The 20,913-nt window shown below is 49.2% G+C and overlaps 1 protein-coding gene across 2 annotated transcripts in view; it reads right to left on the bottom strand.

Moving 5' to 3' along the window:
- Nucleotides 1–20,913, bottom strand: part of LOC137425055 (prolyl 3-hydroxylase 1) — a 125,243-nt gene that overhangs the window by 20,122 nt on the left and 84,208 nt on the right. The window lies entirely within an intron of this gene.

A 20,913-nucleotide genomic window follows, 5' to 3' on the forward strand; every position in this document is an offset into this window, starting at 1 on the left:
CTATTGCTATTGAAAGTGTTACCATTCTCCACTCTAACTCTGCAAGTTTTCAAATGTAGTGTTTCGATTTAAAGGGTAAACTTTCTCACTGATGACACCAAGTTATTTTGCAAAGTTACGGCAACAAACATATTTTTTGATCTGAGAGCAAAACGACTGTAAAATAAATGCTGGAACATTCATGAGTGTTTCACTGACGATGTCCCAATACCACATACACTGCATATTTCAGAAGATGTGTGTTTTGATTAAACTAGTGGCAGAATGAAGTTATACATCAAATTGTGTTTGTTGTGGTTTCTCTATGGTAAGAAATGTTTCCAACAAATGGAAAAATCAACCCAGGAATTCCAAAACAATGTCGTCACAAATGTATACGTATTGTCGTGCGATTGCCCCTCGGTTAAGACCGGGGAAATTGCGGATGGAAACGAGCTTACCTGAGGCGTCCGAGTCAATGGCGGATTTGCTATACATGTGCGGGAGAAAGAAGGAAAGAAATCCGTCGGTGGCCAATCAGTGTGTCGCTCCTTCCACCAATCACGGGGAAGCTGTCTGCCCTTTCCCTGACCAATCACACGTCCTTCCCTACCCTGCCAATTGGTGGCCTGCTCTTTGCTCACCCTTCCCCCCTGTCAATCAAGGGTCCTTCTGGGCGTGGCTCTCAGCCTGCCTGGTCAATGTCTGGTTGTCATGGTGCCGTAGTGTGTGACCGCTTCCTGTATGCTCTTCCGGTCAGTTTTATCGTCTTGTGGTGGAGGGGGGTTTAATCCGCTTCCTGTATGCTCTTCCGGTCAGTTTTATCGTCTTGTGGTGGAGGGGGGTTTAATTAGTGTGTGCACTAATGGATCTATCTACTTTATAAGAGTGCATTGCCATACAAGACACCAGGATAATCACAGAGGGGACGACATACAATGAACCACCTTTAGAGGCCATTTTTCCCCACAGAGCAGGGGTTGGCCTTTTTCGGGCACCTTGATCCCCTTTTTGAAGCAATGTTTTATGGCCGGATGCCCTTCCTGCCACCAACCCTGTTAATCACCTCTTGCGACACACAGGGAATTACCAGAAAGCTGGTACTCACTTTGCCAACCTCAGAAGGATGACAAGCTGAATCAACCCCCCTGGTGTTAATTCAGCAATGACCAGGATTCGAACTCAGGATCCTAGGATCCCAAGCTGGCACCCTAACCGCTAAGCCAACACCAGGCTTGGACGACATACAATGGAATTAGCAAAATCCCTACGCTAGTTAACATGCCCCGCCCCCTCATGGCGGGGACACAGATCCAACTTATCCGACATCCGGTCTACACAGAACGTATTACATCGAGATTCTCTCGCACGACAGATGAAGCACCTACCTATGCAGATCTACCTAAATCTATATATGCCCCTACCCAACCGATATAACAGTATTCTACAAACTTCTCTAGTCTGCCAGTCTATGTACACACAAATACCATGTCTAAACTGAACCAATTCATGCACCATTTGATGCCAAAGATACAAAGCACATTAATTGCTACATTGTTGTATGTTTACCAGAATATGTGGGGTTTTTTGGCCATTTATGAATACCTAAGGATAACAGTTTCTGAAATTGTCTCAAACCTTCATTTTCTTTGACATGATACACCATTACCACCCAACCCGCTCCCCCTTCCCCTACCTCTCACATTCCAAAACCCAATCCCCCAATATAGTATTAAAAGTATTACAAGAAATGACAAAAACAATCTCCTTCCTTAAAAGAAGGATAAAAGGAAGGATATAAAAGGAAGGACCAGGCTCAGCGGTATCATGGTTTGAGCATCCGCTCTGAGTCTAGGAAGTCGACGGTTTGAACCCATAATAAGAAAGACTTTAAAAATGGTAGGTGCTGCTTTCTTGCTCGATTCTCAGTATTTAAAAAGTATATATAGTACGGCCAAACAGCCATAGGATTTGGTAATAATAGTGCAGGCTTTGATGGGCCGAATGGCCTCCTCCTGCATGGAAGTTCCCTGTAAGGGAACTCGCATAATTATATTATATCCTTCTACTGTTCTTCTAATAGACACTCACATTTCAATAGTACGTGATTAATAGACATACTTATCATTGTCATTAATATTATGTACCTTTATCATTTAATTTTTTTGGTATATAAAGTCGAGGCCTGTGGAAAAGCTAGTTCTAGTAGACTGAACGGATCAGGATGCAACAGGACAAAAGGAAAAGTAGAGAGAGGTTCAGAAACACCAACAGCAGAAGTGAAGCCCAAGATAGAGGGAGACATGGACAAACAATGGGCATGGGGAGGAATGGGGGACAAGAAAGGATACATGGGGTGGACAAGATAGATACACAAAGAAACGCACAGGAGGGAAAACTGGAAATTTGGAAGGAAGAGGGATTGGGATGGATGGTGGTAGAGGGGAAGGATGATGAGAGTAAAAAAGATCATGGTTTTGGATTGGGGACGATCTGAGATGGTGGTGAAGAGCTGTCTTGAAGACCTGGAATGAACAATAAGATTGAAGAGGATATGGAAGTTGGTTCCACAGGTAGGATAAAAGACGAACAAATGAGTGGAGGTGAGCAGTGATCCTGGATTTTGGTAGTTTCACCAGAAGGGGATTGATGGTGGACCGTGTGTGCCCTGCAGGTGTGTCAAAATGGAGGATGTCGAGTCGGTGGTTGGTTTTGGAGGCCAACTTTTAAATGCGGTTTGCCCAAGAAAGATCATGGCTGAAAGTGAGACCCAGGAGTTTGAATGTACCTACTGCTAAACAGAAGGGTTTTGAAAGCACTAAAAAGGCACACAAGAAGCCTGAGGCCTACGCACCATCACAAAATGGTGGACGTATGATTTCTCTCATGTTAAAATTAATTGTGGGTGGAGTTGGGTAATCTGTCCAACAAATGGGTTTAGAGGAGCCATACAAACACTTGCTCTATCATGTACAAGCAAAATAGAATATAGATGCTCCAATTTATGTAGATTACCATTATCATTTCAATAGTATTAAAGCGCGGCGTTACGCGCGCTGCTTGTGAGCAAGGAGGAAGCGGACAAGCGGTAACATATAAACGTCTTTATTGTAAGACTACACTGTAACACTGTACTGTCCCGGGCTGGGCGCCCGGTGTATATCATGAGGCCACGCCTACCCCTGGTGCGTGGCCACCGCCCACTTGGTGCGCGGAATGATGTCACCACGCCAGTGGGCTTTTGTGTCCGCCACACGCGCCCCCCCAGAATTCCCGCGCACCTGGAGGGCCAGTTTGCGGGGCAGACGAATGACCCGGCCGAAGCGCCCCCTGGCGATCGGCGGCGTCCGGGGTGCAGGGATGCCAGGTGGGATGCCCCTGGCTGCCCCTGGGATGGGTGCAGGACCGGGGGGCGGCGGGGCTGGGCGGTGCCGGGGGTCCGCCCGCAGGAGGGCGGCCCCGACGTGGGGGTCGGGCCACTGGCGGTGGATGGTCCACATCGAGGTGGGCCGGCTTGAGGCGGTCTACCGAAACGCGGTCAGGAGTACCGCCGATGTCCAGGGTGAAGTGCTTCGCCCCGGTCTCCAGCACGCGGAAAGGCCCGTCGTACGGGGGCCGCAGTGGTGTCCGATGGGCATCGTGGCGGACGAAGACGTACTCCGCCGTGCGAAGCTCCGGGGCGACGTGCGTCGGTGGGTGCCCGTGGCATGCCGTTGGCACCGGGGCGAACCTCTGGGCGGTCTCTTGTAGAGCGGAGCGCTGCTGTGCCGCGGACCATGGTGCCGTGGAGTCGGGGAGGAACTCGCCCGGCACCCGCAGCGGTTGCCCGAAGACCAATTCCGCCGCGGATGCGCGCAGGTCCTCCTTGGGCGCCGTCCGGAGGCCCAGCAGGACCCAGGGGAGCCTGTCGACCCAGCCGCCGTCGCGGAGGGTGGCCCGGAGCGCGGCCTTCAATGAGCGGTGAAATCGCTCACACAGGCCGTTAGCCTGGGGATGGTAGGCCGTGGTTCGGTGCAGCCGGACCCCGAGCCCCTGCGCAACCGCCCCCCAGAGCTCCGAGGTGAACTGGGGGCCGCGGTCGGATGAGATGTCTGAGGGGGCGCCGAACCGGGCGACCCAGGTGGCGATGAAAGCCTGCGCGACATCGGCCGCCGTTGTCGACGCCAAGGGCACGGCCTCCGGCCACCGGGTGGTGCGGTCCACCATGGTGAGGACGTAGGTGAAACCCCGCGAGGAGGGCAGAGGTCCCACCAGGTCCACGTGGACGTGGTCAAACCGGCGTTCCGGCACCGTGAACGGGGCCAACGGGGCCTGGGTGTGCCGGTGCACCTTGGCGCGCTGGCACGCGAGGCACGTCCTGGCCCAGCCGCGGACGGCCTTCCGGAGGCCATGCCAGACGAACTTGTCGGCGATCAGCCTTTGGGAGGCCCTCGCGCCCGGGTGGGACAGGCCGTGGATGGCGTCAAACACCTGGCGCTGCCAGCCCGCGGGCACGATGGGGCGAGGACGCCCGAGGGAGACGTCGCACAAGAGGGCCGCGCCCGCGCCGTCAAACGGCACCTCGGTGACGCGGAGGCCCGTGATGGCGGTCCGCAAGGCCTGGACGTCGGGGTCAGCGGCCTGGTCCGCTGCCATCCGGGCATAGTCGATGCCGAGGTGGACTGCGTGGGCGACGGCCCGGGAAAGGCAATCCGCCACCGGGTTGTCCTTCCCCGCGATGTGCTGGATGTCCGTCGTGTACTCGGACACGGCCGAGAGGTGACGCTGCTGCCGGGCCGACCACGGCTCGGTGACTTTGCCCATCGCAAAGATCAGCGGCTTGTGGTCGACGAAGGCAGTGAACGCCCGGCCCTCGAGCAGATGGCGGAAGTGCCTGACCGCCAAGTGAAGTCCGAGCAACTCGCGGTCGAAGGTACTGTAACGGCGTTCGGGCGGGCGAAGCTGCCGGCTAAAGAACGCCAGCGGTTGCCAAGCTCCACGCACCCATTGCTCATGCACTGCGCCCACCGCGTAGTCCGAGGCATCGGTGGTGAGGGCGATCGGTGCATCGGGCGCCGGGTGCGCGAGCATGGTGGCGTTAGCCAAGGCGAGCTTCGCGCCCGTGAACGCCGTGTCCATCTGCTCGGTCCAGGTAACGTCGCCTTTGCCCGGCTTACCTCGGAGAGCTTCGTGCAGGGGGCGCAGGAGCTGGGCGATACGGGGCAGGAACCGATGGTAAAAGTTCACCATGCCCAGGAACTCCTGCAGCCCTCTGATCGTGCGGGGGCGCGGAAACCCCTTCACCGCCTCCACCTTGGCCGGTAGGGGGACGGCTCCGTGCCTGGTGACACGGTGCCCCAGAAAATCGATTGTGGCGGCGCCGAACCGGCACTTTGCGGGGTTCACAATCAGGCCATGCTGGCCCAGGCGTTCGAAGAGCGTGCGGAGGTGGCGTAGGTGCTCTTCGCGGGACGCGCTGGCGACGAGGATATCGTCCAGGTAAACGTAGACAAAATCCAAGTCGCGCAGGACGCTGTCCATCAGTCGCTGGAACGCCTGAGCCGCATTCTTCAGACCGAAGGGCATGCGCAAGAACTCGAAGAGTCCGAATGGCGTGATGACCGCCGTCTTCGGGACGTCCTCCGGCCTGACGGGGACCTGATGGTAGCCGCGTATGAGGTCCACCTTCGAGAAGAAGGACCTGCCCGCCAAACGGGCGGAAAAGTCCTGAATGTGGGGGACGGGGTAGCGGTCGGGAGTCGTGGCGTCATTGAGACGGCGATAGTCCCCGCACGGTCGCCATCCCCCGCCGGGCTTCGGCACGATGTGCAGCGGCGACGCCCAAGCGCTCTCTGAGCGCCGAACGATGCCGAGTCGCTCCAGGGTAGCGAACTCCGCTTTTGCCACCGCCAGCTTCGTCGGCTCGAGGCGGCGTGCCCGGGCGTAGACCGGTGGCCCGACGGTGGGGATGTGATGGGCCACCCCGTGCTTGACGGCCCCCGCCGAGAAGGTGGGCCGCGTGAGGGCCGGGAAGCCGGCGAGGAGGCGGGTGAATGCGTCCGCTGCCGGAAGCGTACAGACCAACGTGGCCGGAACCGAATCGTTCGGCAAGCCGCTTGGCAAGCCGCTCGTTGAGCTGGGCAACGCACATGCGAGCGAGCTGAACGTCTCGGCCTGGACAAGCCGTCTGCGCTTGACGTCGACCAGGAGCCCATTAGCGCACAGGAAGTCCGCGCCAAGCAGTGCCATGGGCACGTCGGCGGTGACGAACGTCCATCGGAAAACCTGCCCTCCAAACCGCAGAGAGAGGCAGCGTTTTCCGTACGTACGGATGGGCGTCCCGTTCGCGGCAAGCAGCGCGGGGCCCCCACCCGCGGCGTGCTTGTCTGACGTGCCGGCGGGAATGACACTCACCTGCGCTCCCGTGTCGCACAGGTAACGGCGCCTGGAGAAGGTGTCCGTTATGAACAGCAGGCTGTTCGAATGGCCGGCGCTCATCGCCACTATTGAGCGCCGGCCCGGGCGTTTCCCGACCCGTTGAAGGAGCACGGCGGATGACACCGCCGAGCTTCGTGGCCGAACTTGGCATGGAACCAGCACCAGGTGGTGGAGCTGGAGGAGCGCGGCTGGCTCCGCCAGGCCGGTGGAGTTGGCGGGTTTCCCCGCGGTGGCGGTTTTCGCCGCGGCGGTGGGCGGGGCGTGGCGGCGTTCACGAGGTGCGTATCAGCATGCTGCTGAACATCAGCGTGCTGTAGAAGCTGATGCTGTGGAACATGCTGCTGAACATCAGCGTCGAGGGCCGTGACGGCCACGCCGACGCTCGCCCGCATGTCCGAAGCGGCGAAGTACCTGTCCGCCTCGGCCGCCAATGCTCGGGGTTCCGTTAGCTCGGTCCCGGCCAACGCGAGGCGGACCTGCGCTGGAAGTTGGCGCCGGAAAAGCGCCCGGAATAGCGAACCGGGGGCTTCGTCGCCCAACAGTGACAGCATATGGTCCATTCGGACCGACGGGCGCGTCTCACCGAGCTCGGGGAGATCCAGGAGGCGGTCGGCCCGTGCGTCGTCCGTAAGGCCGAACGTGGCTAGGAGTAGCCGCTTGAGTGCCTCGTACTTGTGGCCGTTCGGTGGGTGGCGAAGGACGGACACAACTCGAGCGGCCGTGCCGGGCCCGAGGGAGGCGACGACGTGGCAATAGCGCGTGTCATCGCCGGTGAGGCGCCGAAGCTGAAATTGGGCTTCGGCCTGGACGAACCAGACTTCGGCCTGAGCCTCCCAAAATTCCGGAAGTTTGACGAAGTCGGCCATGGCGATGGCGTCGCGTGTGGAAGGATCGCTCCAGCAGATCCAACGTCGAGGGTCACCAGTAAAGCGCGGCGTTACGCGCGCTGCTTGTGAGCAAGGAGGAAGCGGACAAGCGGTAACATATAAACGTCTTTATTGTAAGACTACACTGTAACACTGTACTGTCCCGGGCTGGGCGCCCGGTGTATATCATGAGGCCACGCCTACCCCTGGTGCGTGGCCACCGCCCACTTGGTGCGCGGAATGATGTCACCACGCCAGTGGGCTTTTGTGTCCGCCACAGTATGTAATTAATAGACATACTCACGTTCTGTGCAGACAAACAGACAAACAAATGGACCCAAATGCAATACCCACTCTTCCGGCAAGAGTAATAAGTGGTTAGATTAAGGAGAGGAGAATAACAATACCCTCGGACGCCGCTATTCGCGGCGGATACGGTCCTGGAAAATCCACAAATAGCGAAACCGTGAATAGCGGAGCATTTTTCAATGGAAAAAGGAGGGATAGGTTCCCGAGTCGTGAACATTCGTGAATAGAGAGGAACTAACCGCGAATGGCGAGGCAAAATCTGCGAATGGTGAAGCAAATCCAGAGAATGTCGACGATAATCCACGAAGGTCGATGAAAAAACCGCGAATGTGTGCAGCGGTATTGTTTCAATGCCCCTGAAAAACCACGAATTCGCAGAACACGGCCGCGAATAGAAAAAAAACCGTCATTTCGCGGAACACGGCCGCGATTCCAGATAATGTCGCGGAACCCGTGAATAGCAGAACCGCGAATAGCGGAACCGTGAATAGCGTGGTCCGACGGTACTATATTAAACAAGTGTTACGCCTAGGTCCCCCGTCGGTGAAGTGATGTGAGTTGACAAAGTGGAAGACGCAAGGCGGCCATCTTGGATTTTGACGTGGCGACCCAATTTTCAATAGCATTCTTCCCTATGCGTAGATACACCCACACACCAGATTAGAAGTTAGTAGTTCGTTTATTTTTCAAGCTATTTCGCTCACAAGGTTCAGACATATATATGGTGGCGGCCATCTTGGCTTTTGACGTGGCGACCCAATTTTCAATAGCGTTCTTCCTTATGCCGAGTTGCACCCACACACCAAATTAGAATTCGGTCCTTCGCTTACTTACGCAAGCACGCCCGCATGCACGGACGGACGGACGCACACATGGACGGAGGGGAAAACCATAGTCCCCCTTTCGCTCTGCGGTGCGACGGGGGACAATAAGGCAATCCTCTGTATGTATGTGTGTGCGTAAATCTGAAAAATAATAGAAAAAAACAGGTCTGGGCCGATCTCCACCAAATTTTGCATACATGTTGGTAGTACCCAGGGTCAGTTAATGGGCACAAACCCCCTGCCCCTCTCCCTACCCAAAGGTAGGGAGGATAAGGTTGGTAAAGTTTACGGGGCATGACGGAAAAGTTAAATATCATGTTCAATGTTTTGTTTTTTGTTTTTTACTGAATAGTCTAAAAACTCTAAAAACATACATTTATGTGCATATGTACTGGGTGGTTCAAAAAAATGTGAACACTTCTGATAATTTTTATTATTTCCTTTGCAGTTGACTGTAATGGCAACAAGATTGACTTTGGAGCAAAGAAGAAAGGTTGCTGCATGGATGGACGTCTTTCAGTCGCCCACGGTGGTTCGCAACAAATACAGAGAGCATTTCAACTGCGATCCACCTTCGAGATTGACCATTTATCGCGTTTACAACAAGTTAGTCACATGCGCCAAACTAACACATCCCCCAAACAAACACATGCGCCAAACGAAGACATCCGCCAAACTAACACATCCGTCGAACAAACACATGCGCCAAACTAAGACATCCGCCAAACTAACACATCCGCCAAACAAACACCTGCGTCAAACTAAGACATCCGCCAAACTAACACATCCGCCAAACAAACACCTGCGTCAAACTAAGACATCCGCCAAACTAACTCATCTGCCAAACAAACACATGCGCCAAACGAAGACATCCGCCAAACTAAGACATCCACCAAACAAACACATGCGCCAAACTAAGACATCCGCCAAACGAAGACATCCGCCAAACTAAGACATCCACCAAACAAACACATGCGCCAAACTAAGACATCCGCCAAACTAAGACATCCGCCAAACGAACACATCCGCCAAACTAAGACATCCGCCAAACTAACACATCCGCCAAACAAACACATGCGCCAAACTAAGACATCCGCCAAACAAACACATGCTCCAAACTAAGACATCCGCCAAACTAACACATTCGCCAAACAAACACAAGCGCCAAACTAAGACATCCGCCAAACAAACACATGCGCCAAACTAAGACATCCGCCAAACTAACACATCCGCCAAACAAACACATGCGCCAAACTAACACATCCGCCGAACAAACACATGCGCCAAACTAAGACATCCGCCAAACTAAGACATCCGCCAAACAAACACATTCGCCAAACTAAGACATCTGCCAAACTAACACATCCGCCAAACAAACACCTGCGTCAAACTAACACATCGGCCAAACAAACACATGCGCCAAACTAACACATCCGCCAAACTAACACATCCGCCAAACAAACACATCCGCCAAACTAACAGTTGCTGATAATTACAAAGGGGACAGTGGTTGACCATGAACAGGCCGATCCACTGTAAACAAAGATGTTACACAAGAAGCTTTCTTGCATAGCCCAGGGAAATCAACCACACTGTGGTCTTCCCCAGGCAACGGTGTGGAAAATCTTGACCAAGGACTTGGGAATGCGGCCGTATCATTTGCAGATTGTGCAAGCCTTACGCCCTGCAGATAAAGTTGCTTGTGTTGAGGCTTGCAAAGTTTTCTTCGAGATTAAGAATTTGGAACCTGACATTCACAGGCTAGTGGCATTCAGCGACGAGGCAACCTTTCACATAAGCAGACGTGAGAACAAACACAACTGTGTCTTCTGGGATACTGAGAATCCTCGTGTTATGCGTCGAGCATGAACGAGACAGTCCCAAGGTGAATGTCTGGTGTGCAGTCACTGGAACAGGAGTGGTAGGGCCGTATTCTTTTGAAAACACCACAACCAACGGTAGTGACTTCTTGCACATGATGGAAAATTATGTAGCGGACAACCTGCCACTACAAATCCGGCTTACCGGATACTTTCAGTTGGATGGTGCTCCACCCCACTTTGCTTTGAACTCCACTCCACTCTTTGACTTTTTGAAGCTATTAACATACATTTGTTATCATGTTACAGTGTATTATCTGTTCTTTTCCATTAAAAACGATAGTCCCATATAAGTGTTAACATTTTTTTGAAGCACCTTGTATATATATTTACGCAAGTATATATATTTACGCTTGTATATATTTATATATATATATATCTGTGCAGTGTCTGTCTGTCGACAAAAAGGGTTGGCGGCAGGAAGGGCATCCGGCCGTAAAACATTGCTTCAAAAAGGGGACCAAAAAAACAACAACAACCACGGTCCCCGAAAAAGGCCAACCCCCGCGTTGCGGGGAAAAATGGCCTCTAAAGGTGTTTTTTTTTTTTTTTGTGCAGTATCTGTCTTGTGTTGTGTTGTCTTGTCTTGTCACTGAACTACTTTCTCAAACTTTTGTGAAATCGTACCAAACTTCTGGTATGCACATATCTCTCCCGTCGGTATGTCCTAAGGGTATTTCGTTTGAAAAATTTTCCAATTTTTTTTTTGGGGGGGAATTTTTTCGGGACTTTTTTTTTTTTCAACTTCAATTGTTTATAAAATGTGTTATCACGTATATTACAAATACATTTGAGCAAAATAATTGTTTGAATTATGATTGGTTTAAACCATGACAAAACGGCAACTCGGGTACAGTCATCTATATATATGAAACACAGTTTGTGTGTGTGTGTGTGTGTGTGTGTGTGTGTGTGTGTGTGTGTGTGTGTGTGTGTGTGTGTGTAATGTTACCGATAGACTCCTAAACGGAGAGGCTCACGTACTTGATATTTGGCACAGACATGGCCATTGAGCCTGGGAAGAACATGGCCGACCTAAAAATTTATTTCATCATATTTTTTTTACCATATTTTTACCTCAGCGCATTTCAGCGAGGAATATTATGACCGGAATCTGACTGGTGGCAGAGCAGCGCGCTGATTCGCTCAGAGCGATCACGTGATGTTCCTTGCCGCCATTACCTCAGATACGCGTTCGCACGTATTTCAGAGCGAAAAGCGATTGCGTTTTTTCACATTTCAGCGAGGAACATTGCCATTCACACCACATAGGTTTTTTTTTCTTTCATCTTTAGATCCATATTTTTTGCCATAACGTAGCGCATTATCGCTCTCTCGAGCTCGAGTTAGCCAATCACCTGGGAGCATGAGGCCACGTTGGCCACGCCCACGACACGACGCAGAGTTGCAATCGATCACTCAGAGCGATCATGTGATGTTCCTTGCCGCGTGATTGCGTTTTTTCACATTTCAGCGAGGAACATTGCCATTCACACCACATAGGTTTTTTTTTCTTTCATCTTTAGATCCATATTTTTTTTCAGTGAGGAATATTATACACGGAATCTGAATCGGTGGCAGAGCAGCATGCTGATTCGCTCATTCGCGCTCATTGATGACGATCACGATCACGTGATGACGTGATCACGAATGATGTTCGTGACGCGATCACGTGATGTTCCTTGCCGCCATAAACTCACAGCAAGTAGCACAGATTTTAGCATGATTAGCATTTAGCATGATTTAGCATGATTTAGCATAGATAGTAGCATGTTTCACAAAGATTTTTTTTCAGCGAGGAATATTATACACGGATTCTGACCGGTGGCAGAGCAGCGTGCTGATTCGCTCAGAGCGATCACGTGATGTTCCGAATAAGCACAATCAATTGAGTGTGCCGCATGAGTCTGTGATAAGTGTTTAAAGTAAAGTAAAAAAAATAAAAATAAATGTTAACGTGCCGTTGTTAGCCTATTCATGTATAGTTTGTGTTGTATTTAGCTGTGGCTGAGCTAAGATGTAGCTGAACTTCAGAGTCGTTGACTCTGGTATCCTTTGACCTCTTAATCACCTTGCTCCATTGGGACAAATCCAAGTAATAAGCGCATCGGCAGGTAAATCTACCGGAGCGAGGTGAAACACCTCTCAGGTTGAAATAATGTGAGTTATTCCATCCCTGCCGCCAGTTGGCTTCACTTTTCACGGAGTATGAGCGTTCTATATATTTTCAATTCAGTGCGCCCGACTCGCTCACGTACTTGATTTGTGGCATAGACATGGCCATTGGGCCTTCACGGTGTAATTTGTGCGAGGCTTTTGTCCGAGTGAGCTTGAGTCGAGAGGGCGAATGTACGGGTTGGGAATGTACGGGTCTCCCTTCCCCCACCCGGCAACGCCGGTACTGGAGGGTGTCACAGGATCGGTGAGTCTCCAAAATCCGCTTCGTGCTGTTGCGAAGATTCAGGACGATGTCGCGATTGTTGTGCTGCTCTCCGACCATGAGAACTGCAACGTCATTGTTGACTGGCCCTCCCCTTCCCTCCCCCTTCCCCCTCCGTCCTCCCCTCCCCCTCCCTTCCCCCTCCACCCTACCCCCTCCCCTTCTCCCCTCCCCCTCCCTTTTCCCCCTCCCCCTCCCTTTTGCCCCTCCCTTTTCCCCCTCCCCCTTCCCCTCCCCCCTACCCCTTCCCCCCCTCCCCCTCCCCCTCCCCTCCCCCCTTCCCCTCCCCCCCTCTCCTCCCCTCCCCCCTCCTCCTCCCCCTCCCCCCTCTTCTCCCTCACGTTTATACACGGAATGCCGGGTAATTCCCCCCCCTCTCCTCCCCTCCCCCCCGTTCCCCTCCCCTCCTCTTCCCCCTCCCCTCCCCTCCCCCGCCCGGCAATGCCGGGTACTTCTGCTAGTATTCAATAAAGCCTTCCCAGGTAGTAGGTATAGTATGGATAATTCTATCTAAAAACCCAAACACGCATGCACCTGCTATATTCAAGGCACACCTGGTGTTCTCGTCTAACCCAATGATGGCTCATCATCCTCGAGGGAACACAAATAGGCTCGAACCCCATAAACATACTTATAGTATATGATTGTGTTTTCCCATCTATATAATAATACCGTAAGGACTCGACTTTGTTATCCCTTTTACGGCGCACCCAGTGACCCGATGCCCACGGCACTAATGCATTTTCCATCTACGAACCGCGCTCTTTGTTTATCACGTACAGCCATACTCGAAAAATCTGAATTCACCGACTTTGGGACCAAAAAGTATCCAATTAACGGCCGACTATATAATAATACCGTAAGGACTCGACTTTGTTATCCCTTTTACGGCGCACCCAGTGACCCGATGCCCACGGCACTAATGCATTTTCCATCTACGAACCACGCTCTTTGTTTATCACGTACAGCCATACTCGAAAAATCTGAATTCGCCGACTTTGGGACCAAAAAGTATCCGATTAACGGCCGATACGACGCCATCTTACGACACCATCGAATTGGCGTCTGCTGGGCGAAGGCGATGTGAGCCGTCCGCTGATTGGACAGTCGAGTGGTGTGATGGGTGGTGTGAACCAAATGGTCTTTATCGTCATTTTAATAAAGTTAAATGGAGTGACGTTTTGGAAACGTTTTTTGAAGTTTGAAGTTTTTTCGAATCGAAGTGAAGAAGTTTTTGAAGTTTTGATTTTGGAAACGTTAAATGGAGAAACAGTTTCACAGGAAGAGAATGCGATGCGATGAAGAATAATCCATCTTTATTTTATTTTTTTGAACCACATTGAAGCTCCACGAAGTCAAGAATGTGAAACTACGTGAATGTAATAAAATAAAAATGTACATAAACGACACAGTTCTATGAAACAGTTTCACAGGAAGAGAATGCGATGCAATGCGATGAAGAAGAATCCATCTATTCCGCCATTTGTGCCGGTGTCATCGATGGCGGTGTACGCTAACCTCATCAGGTGGGTTTACCATAATTTCTTCCATATACTGTGATAACAACGAAGTGAAACCGATCAGCAGCCCATCAGTATCTGCTCTATTCACGGTGCTTAAGGTAATCCTTCAAATCATTTACGTTGACGAAGTATGGCATACGAGGCCCGTTCAAAAAGTTCACGGAACGACATACTCTCAAAGGTCTGAGGCCAAAATGTTTGTTTTTTTCCCCCCTTACACAACGGAAACAACAACTGGATAGGTAGGGCCGAGGCCTACGCCTACGTTTCGCTCCTGCATCTGCCACCGTTCATCTATCTATAATTCCAGCAATCTCTGTGTGTGTGTGTGTGTGTCTGTCTGTGTGTTTGTCTGTAACCGCTGTTTCTCGACAACCACGGGTCCGATATACTTGAAACTTGCCAGGTATATTGCTGGGGACCCGAGGATGTGCCTTTTCAAGGTTTCATATTAATCGGACAATTACTTACCGAGCGATGTCCAAAAAACGCTTCAACCAATCAGAGAGCAGCGAACTAGCGCGTGTGCCGAACGTGGCGGACACACTCTGCCTCGGATGGCACATTTGAGAGCGTATTCATTTATTTCACGTTTGCAAACTATGTTGGCGCTATGTTGGCGTTAAACGATGTTTTAAAACTAATAAAAACGAATTTGCGATTCATTCGCTTTCCTGCGCGTTTGTGTACGCGATGGCGATTTCTTTACCAAACTCCGGAAGCCGTTCGCTTTGGACCGAACCATTTCATGTAAATAGAGGGGGGGGTTCTGTGGTCGTTGCGAATGGACCAAACCATTCATGTAAATAGAGGGGGGGGATTGTCACTGTACTCGCAAGCCGTTCGCCGTTCGCTTTGGCGTTGCGAATGGACCAAACCATTTCATGTAAATAGAGGGGGGGGATATAATTTTAGATAGATATATAGTACGGGCATATATATAGTACGGGCATGCCCTAGTCTATCTATAATTCCAGTAATCTCTGTGTGTGTGTGTGTGTGTGTGTGTGTGTCTGTGTGTGTGTATGCGACCGCTGTTTCTCGACAACTACCGGTCCGATATACTTGAAACTTGCCAGGTATATTGCTGGGGACCCGAGGATGTGCCTTTTCAAGGTTTCATATTAATCGGACAAGTAGTTACCGAGCTATGGCGATTTCTTTACCAAACTCCGCAAGCCGTTCGCTTTGGACCAAACCATTGCATGTAAATAGAGGGGGGGGGGGGGATTGTCACCGTACTCGCAAGCCGTTCGCTTTGGACCAAACCATTTCATGTAAATAGAGGGGGGGGATTGTCACCGTACTCGCAAGCCGTTCGCTTTGGACCAAACCATTTCATGTAAATAGAGGGGGGGGATTGTCACCGTACTCGCAAGCCGTTCGCTTTGGCTTTGCGAATGGACCAAACCATTTCATGTAAATAGAGGGGGGGGATATAATTTTGTACGGGCATGCCCTAGTGATTATCAAAGTAGGCTTTACCCTGTTCACGATAAGGTAGAAATCAGTGAGGTGTATACGAAGAGATAAAAGGATGGCATTGACTTCGAGACGGTACGTGATAGTTGGCTGCGGCTGGCTGATGCTGCGTTTTTTTCTAAGTGCCTTGGATGCTGATGGACATAATAAAGGTATCGGCTGATCTCTCATCGTAATATTACCCGATGGAAATGAACTGTTTCTTTGTTTGTCATTTCCTGTGCAATAATGTCAAATTGATGTCAGACATCCTTTTCTATTGACAGCTGCGCTCCTTTTCAATGGCATCGTCTATTGATATGCATGTTCTTCTTTCATATAATTTTACACATGCACAATCAGTATTTCAACTCTTGCAGACATTGGAAAGGAAGTTGACTCACAGGTCAACTCTCTGGCTCAATCACAGGCCGACGCACAGGCGATGTAATTGTGAGTAGCATTTTTGCACAAGTGAAAATTGAAAATACACGTTTTTGGTATGTGGCTATGTTATTTAGTGTTTGTTTTGTCTCTAACAATATAAAATACAAAGTCAGGAGGTGACACTTTATACACAGTGTAAGTTGGATTCTACAAAGTGTCACCTTTTTCTTGATTTTGTTCACACAAATCCAACCCACACCATATAGTCTCATAAAAAATGGCCAGAGTGGTGCTATGCCGATTCCTATTACGAATCCATTCATTTTTCAAAAGTATATCGTAGCGTTGTCATTTAAGTAGATTGCAATAAATACGTTGTTCATATACGCACTCTTCATTCTCATCTTTCTTCCTAACTCTTACTCGGACAAGCAAATCCCCTATGCCATCCATATTGGTACACTCTATCCATACACCACATCCTCCCTTCCGTGGATGATCCACGGGTTTCAGCTAGTCTATATAATAATAGCGTAAGGACTCGACTTTGTTATCCCTTTTACGCCGCACCCAGTGACCCGATGCCCACGGCACTAATTGATTTACGATCTACGAACCGCGCTCTTTGTTTATCACATACAGCCATACTCGAAAAATCTGAATTAGCCGACGTTGGGGCCCAAAAGCATCCGATTAACTGCCGATACGACGCCATCTTATGACGCCATCGTATTGGCGTCTGCTGGGTGAAGGCGAAGCAAGCCGTCCGCTGATTGGACATGCGAAGGCGAAAGCAAGCCGTCCACTGAGTGGACTATCCAGAGCATGCATTTGTGCCGGTGTCGGCGATCGTTGTTCATATACGCACTCTTCATTCTCATCTTTCTTCCTAACTCTTACTCTGACAAGCAAATCCCCTATGCCATCCATAATGGTACACTCTATCCATACACCACATCCTCCCTTCCGTGGATGTTCCACGGGTTTCGGCTAGTTATAAATGAATGTCCTTGTGATTCAGGTGGAAATGTATGTCTACTAATTTGTCTTTGTCCCGCATATCATTTATAATTTATGTACAAGTAATCTACCATATAAGAGAGTGTGTGTGTCTGTGTCTGTGTGTTTGTGTGTGTGTTTGTGTGTGTGTGTGTGTGTTTGTTTCTGTGTGTTTCTGTGTGTGTGTGTTTCTGTGTGTGTGTCTGTGTTTCTGTGTGTGTTGCTGTGTGTGTTTCTGTGTGTGTGTGTCTGTGTGTGTGTGTGTGTGTGTGTGTGTGTGTGTGTGTGTTTCTGCATGTGTGTTTGTTTCTGTGTGTGTTTGTGTGTGTGTGTGTGTGTGTGTGTGTGTGTTTCTGCGTGTGTGTCTCTGTGTGTGTGTGTGTCTGAGTGTCTCTCTGTGTGTGTTTGTTTCTGTGTGTGTGTCTGTGTGTGTTTGTTTGTTTATGTGTGTGTGTGTGTCTGTGTCTGTGTGTGTGTGTCTGTGTGTGTGTTTCTGTGTGTGTGTGTTTCTCTCTGTGTGTGTGTGTTTGTGTGTGTGTGTGTGTGTGTTTCTGTGTATGTGTGTGTGTGTGTGTGTTTGTTTCTGTGTGTGTTTCTATGTGTGTGTGTGTGTGTGTATGTGTGTGTGTGTGTTTCTGCATGTGTGTCTGTGTGTGTGTGTGTGTGTGTGTGTCTGTGTATGTGTGTGTGTGTGTGTTTGTTTCTGTGTGTGTTTGTTTCTGTGTGTGTGTGTGTGTGTCTGTGTGTGTGTTTCTGTGTGTGTGTGTCTGTGTGTGTTTCTGTGTCGCCGTTTTTCTCAGAGTTGGCTGAACGGATCTTCATCCAACTTTCAGAGGTTCTTCAGTGAGTGCCTGGGAGTGTTTTTGGCAAAACAACAACAAAAAAAGTTCGTTTTTTTGGATTTTAAAAAATCGCTCTGTTGCCTTTTTGCTAAATCGCTAATCCCTTTTGATTAATGACAGTTATAATTATATACAAGTATAGTACACATTCACATAAATAAATACAAAACAATTTGCAAACATTTGAACACAAATAAATCAAACAATTCTGGAAGTGTGCGAAGTTGGTAGTAAGGCTTCTTCTTCTTCTTCCTGAAAGTCATCATGCTTAACTCAGAAACGCTATGAACGTCACATTCACCAGCATATATTCAACAAAAACGTGAAATGATGATTTGACATTTGTAATGGAATAATTTAAACATAATTCCAATGAACTTTTGGTTCTAAGACATCTTGAAAAGTAAGTTCACCCCCACAAAAAAAATATTCCATATTAAATGCCAAGTCTGTATATATATACTGAAACGCAAAAGAAACTTACCACCTTTGAAACCTTTAAATATCAACAATAACACTGCGTGTAGTAAATGTGTGAACTTATTTGTGGAAAATAGTGTCCTCACTGTCAGACAAAACGGTCATGGATGGTCACTTGAACCTTCAATGGTCACTTCATAGCACAGCTGTTGAACAGCCATTTTGACTGTCAGTGATTAGCCAAGGGGTACGGGATGATTTTAATGAGCTGCACGTGATGTCTTGATATTGGCTTTAAAAAGGCCAGTGCAAAATGGGCATTTCAATCAACATGCCACGATTGTCAAGGGATCAACGGCAGCGTGCCCTGGGCATGCTGCAAGGCGGACTGAGCTACCGTACAAACCAACAATTGCTAATTGAAACATTGGCATTTTATTGATGACATGTCAAGTTTTTGACCAAGATACACGATCTCATCAGTTTGTTCTACAGTACAGAACAGCACAGGGTGCAATGTCAGTCCCCTTTCAATAGCGTGTGTGGCAGGTAGCTCAGTCTGCCTTGCAGCATGCCCAGGGCACGCTGCCGTTGATCCCTTGACAATCGTGGCATGTTGATTGAAATGCCCATTTTGCACTGGCCTTTTTAAAGCCAATATCAAGACATCACGTGCAGCTCATTAAAATCATCCCGTACCCCTTGGCTAATCACTGACAGTCAAAATGGCTGTTCAACAGCTGTGCTATGAAGTGACCATTGAAGGTTCAAGTGACCATCCATGACCGTTTTGTCTGACAGTGAGGACACTATTTTCCACAAATAAGTTCACACATTTACTACACGCAGTGTTATTGTTGATATTTAAAGGTTTCAAAGGTGGTAAGTTTCTTTTGCGTTTCAGTATATATATACGTATATATATATATATATATATATATATTGTTACGGTTTTTAGAACCTTCACTGTGTAAATTTTAGTAAATGTTCCCTTATAAATGATCCCCTGTAAATATCCCCATTAATTGGCTTTATTAAAGATCGCACCCTCGTTAGTCCAGGTACAACACGTAAAGCACCATAGGACCTCTCTGTAGTTATCTCATTATTATGTGTTTTAGTTAAGGATCTGTTCCCAATAGTTGAATCTGCATTGCATTAATCAAATAAGATAGGCCCCTTCAATTTCCCCAATCATCTCCCGCTCTTCAAAGTGCAGTAGCAGTAGGGCAGCGTTCGCTGCCCCTTGTCTTGATTTGTTTGATGGCCCCAAGCCGCCATTGAACATGCGGTCTCAGGCCGAGAAAAAAGGGGGCGGGACACAAGAACAAGGTGTGGCACGCCAACTCACCATCAGAGGTGGAGCCAGCGAGCCCTCGCCGGCCAACCAGGGCCGAGGTGAGCCGACCGGTAGGCGTGTCATAGGAGCCGGCGGCTGGATACGAGAGCGCCCTATAAAAGCAGCTGCGAGGGACTGCTTCGAGAGATGAGTGAGAGGGAGATAATTGCGAAGGTCCAGATGAGTGCGAAGGTCCGAAGTGCAAGGTACCAAAGGAGAACACGCTGAATCGTGAGGCAGGAGAGTGGGTCCGCTGACAACGACAATATCGCCATACATTCACATTGTCCGACCGCGTGAAACCATACGTGCAGCTGCCGCTGGGTTTCGCCTCAAGCCCGGAGCGTGGACCGGAGCGTGGACTGGAGCGGACCTCGACGCTGTGCATCTACCCGGACCTTCCTGCCCTGCCATCCGCTTGAACCTTCTCCCCCTTCCAGCCATTCCTTCCTGCCAGTCCCTATTCATGTGAGTCTGTTTGTTCTGTTTGGGGCATTGGTAATATAAGACTGTTTTAAGGTTGCCCTGTGTAACTGCTTCTTCCTCTCCTTGTAAATGCCCTTCTTTCGTTTCCTCTTCATTTCGTGTACATAATTAATAAATATCTGTTCTTCCTTTACTTTGGTTTCTTCTTTCCCCCGATCGCTTTAGTCCCTTCCCAATTGAGTACCTGTGGCACGATTCGGCCAATGCTCGGAGTCGGGTTTAGTCCTTTGTTAACGGCTCGAGCTGCGGATTGCTAAACCGCTCGGCAATCTTCCATCTTGTCCGCGGCTCGGGTGGGAGTATCCCCTCGCTTACGGCCGGTGGTGGTAATTAGGTAGTGGGATGGATTGGGCTTACAACCCTACTCACCACCAACCGGACGTGACGTCATACTTCCAGGACCGGAGACGGCCAGCTTAACAAGACAAGGGGATTAAACCCCCCTTGCTAACGGGAGTGCCGTCCCCCGGATCCGTAACAATATATATATATATATATATATATATATATATGTATATATATATATATGTATATATATATATATATATATATATATATATATACAGTATATATATATATATATATATATATATATATATATATATATATATATATATATATATATATATACATACAAATATATATATATATATATATATATACATACAACTCCCTGATTAATTTATTTTAAAAACAATAAAAAAAATTAAATGAGCAAACATTTTTTTTTCATGGTTTGTC

The sequence above is a fragment of the Myxine glutinosa genome, chromosome 4 (genome assembly GCF_964187855.1).
Source record: "Myxine glutinosa chromosome 4, kmMyxGlut1.1, whole genome shotgun sequence".
NCBI classification, from domain to species: Eukaryota; Metazoa; Chordata; class Myxini; order Myxiniformes; family Myxinidae; genus Myxine; species Myxine glutinosa.